Below are 3,124 nucleotides of genomic sequence, written 5' to 3' on the forward strand. Positions count from 1 at the left end.
TAAGTCATGTTTCTGTGGCCAATGTATATAGCGTTTTGACCTCTCCACCCCATCACTGTTATTTTAATCACTGTTCACTGTATTAAAGCAAACAAATGAAAACTAAAAACATTTACATATAATATACAGTGCAGTTGTTGGTTAAAACTAGACAGTCTCATCCCGTCACCTTTTTGAGTTAGTATTTGGCGAGTTGGGGTGAGAATGGGATACCTCGGGCAAAGTGCCCTGATCCCCAAAAAACAATGTTGAGAAATCGTGTTTTAGATGTTTTTAATTAGGTTTTCAGCGTTGACTATGACATAGACTATTCGTGCTATAGCCCCACCCTAGCACCCTGGCCTTCCTCAGTGTGATACCGCTAAGGAAGGCTAGGGTGCCGATCTCTGAATAAAATACCTGAAGGAGTATCAGGATTTCTGTGAGTGCTCGAAGCCTCCAGCAAAGCCACGCCATAAAAATGTGCAAATGGCTTTTCCTGAACATTCGTCATAGACACCAATTCAAAGCTGGCTGGGCCAAAGATGTTTCCATTGCTCTTATAGTCCGTTTATCATTCCAGGCAAATGTGATTGGAGTAAGGATGTATGCCATGACGTACCTAAATCACTTCACAAAAGTAAAGAAATAACTTAATCAACCTCTTTTTTTTGTCTCTTTCACTTACAATAATTTAATCCATGCTCAGCAGAAGTGGATAAACTTGGACCGAGGTAAGACGGAGAACAAAAAGCATACTACTGAATGCCAGTGCAGAGAACGCCAACTAGAATCATTTCTCATCTGTGATGCCCTCTGCCTTGAAGTGAAGTGCTCTCAGCGTGCTCTGAAAATGCAAAGGCCCACCCATCTGAACACTTAAAGTGGACAGATGGGTGGGCTGCGAACACTTTAGATATTTTCAAGTGGGCCCGGATCCACAAAAGTTTGGGAACCGCTGCGCTGTATACAGTACATTGGCCACAGAAACAGGACTTTGGTAAATAATGCCAATCACAGTGTGTATTGTTTGATCTAAAAGAGAAAACAAAAACTCTCAAACTCTCCCCTTTAACTCCCAAGACACACGACTTGGCCAAAACGTTGTTGTTTGTTATGCTGTTATGCTGGCCACCCCTCCGGCACAAACTGGATGTCCAAACTCTATTTAACCTCGCAGTCTTGGACAAGAACCAAGCAGACAGTCGACCGCAGCAGAGCAGAACATCACACCACAGAGGGGGGAGGGGGAGGGGGTGAAAGGATGGAGAAAGGAGAGAGAGAGAGAAGGGTGATAGAGAGAAAGAGAGAAAAAGAACAAGAGAGCAATAGAGGGGCCAGTGAATGAGAAAGAAAGAGCAATTCAAAGTAAACACGCTGTTCCTCTTTGGCCTGTGTTAAGAGGCTTGAGAGACAGGAGAATCAATAATGGCAACCACCCAGACAGCCAAATAAAGAAGGCTCTACAGTAACCCCACAACGCAGGATGACTGCAGATTAATAAGGAAATGCTTTTTGGAGGAAAAATTAGATGCCAGTGAACTGCTGCCCGCTCGCTCACAGAAAGCATTGTTCCAACTGGCATGAGGAATGGACAGAGGATGGGACTGCTGGAACACCATGCACTATGGAATGACTTCTTGTTTTTTTTGCAATTTAAGAAAGACTAATAATCAGTGTTCTCTTTTGCCTCATGGTGTCCTTTGTCATTATTGGCCAAAATGGTCAAAAATAGTCAAAATAGCATATCTACTGCAACTAAGCTCACAATGTGTTGCATCGCAACACATTTGATATCTAAAAATCTTATGGAGGATGAATCCTAACCATTATGACTAAATAATCATGTTACATTTATGCACCCATCATTTGTTTTTTTGTGTAACTTTGATGCTAACCACTTATAGCAGTTAAGAACACATTTATTGTTAAGTGAGTTTACATCACATATGGTTGACCTTTTGAGACCAGGTCAGGTAAACAGGTATCCTAATGATCCAATACAACTAATAGGCCTGACACCTAACACTAAATTCCAATAACATTACTACTTTTTGATGGATAGTAACTGACAATGCGCGATACACATTTGATAGACTTTTTAAATACCATTATTAAATTATTTCTAATTATTTGATACTCAATGGCTGTATGATGGGTGTCCTGCAAGTGACAACAGTTCTCTCCCTTTGCTTCTCTCACTCTCTCTCTCTCTCTGTAACCGGAGATCTAAAATTCATCCGTAATTCTTCATTAAAGATTCATTCTTCTCTGGCTTGCGTGGTTGAGCTCAGCACTGTTGAAGTCAGCTCCACTCTGAGCAGGAATGTGCTGTCAGCTTCTCCTGTAAAGGTCAGCTTGAAAAGAAAAGAGAATCAGCCAACTCACCGTTATGTCTGCAGAGAATGTTCAACCGTCACCGTCCATTTCCCTTAAAACCCCACTAAATGTCAGCAGCACGCTGCAGCGTGCCGTTGTATTTGCTTGGTGGGTTTTAGATGATAGACAAATACAGCATAATGCAGTCCTTGGTAATTGTATGGGAGATGGTGGGGCCATTTAGAAAGGTTGTATTACACAAAAACATTGGTTATGCTTAGCCTGCCTTAACCTTTAAGGCCACACTATCTCCTAATTCACTTTGTGGAAAAAGTTACTCTGACTTTTGATTGACCACGCACTTTTTAAAACCCTCTTTAGCTATTCAAAAATAGCCGATCTGCAAACTCGACACGTTGTGAGCGTGTATATACTGTAGGCTATTTTCTAAACTCTATCTGTGCTAGACTTTTTACAGTGTGGCTCTGTCGGAGTCTAGACGTCTACAAGAGGGTCAGTGTGTCTGTGGGCCCAGAGCTAATCTTACAAAGCGCTGGTCCGATCAGCGTCTTGGTCACACTGCCAGTAGCCAGTAGGCCACAGAAGTACATCCACTAATATTTTACTGTCCCCATCTAACAATGGGGACAGTGGGTATTTCATAACCAGGTGGGGCTTGCATTCCCATCGTTCCCACCTTTGCATCGTTACTTGTAACAGTGTATATCTACATTGTGTTATTGCTACTTTTACTTAAGTAAAGAATCAGAATACTTCTTCCACCACTGTTAACAGCATCAGAGTTTCCAGATGGAAAACCCAGCCA

The sequence above is a fragment of the Gymnoscopelus braueri genome, assembly GCF_963280865.1.
Source record: "Gymnoscopelus braueri genome assembly, chromosome: 1".
NCBI classification, from domain to species: domain Eukaryota; kingdom Metazoa; phylum Chordata; class Actinopteri; order Myctophiformes; family Myctophidae; genus Gymnoscopelus; species Gymnoscopelus braueri.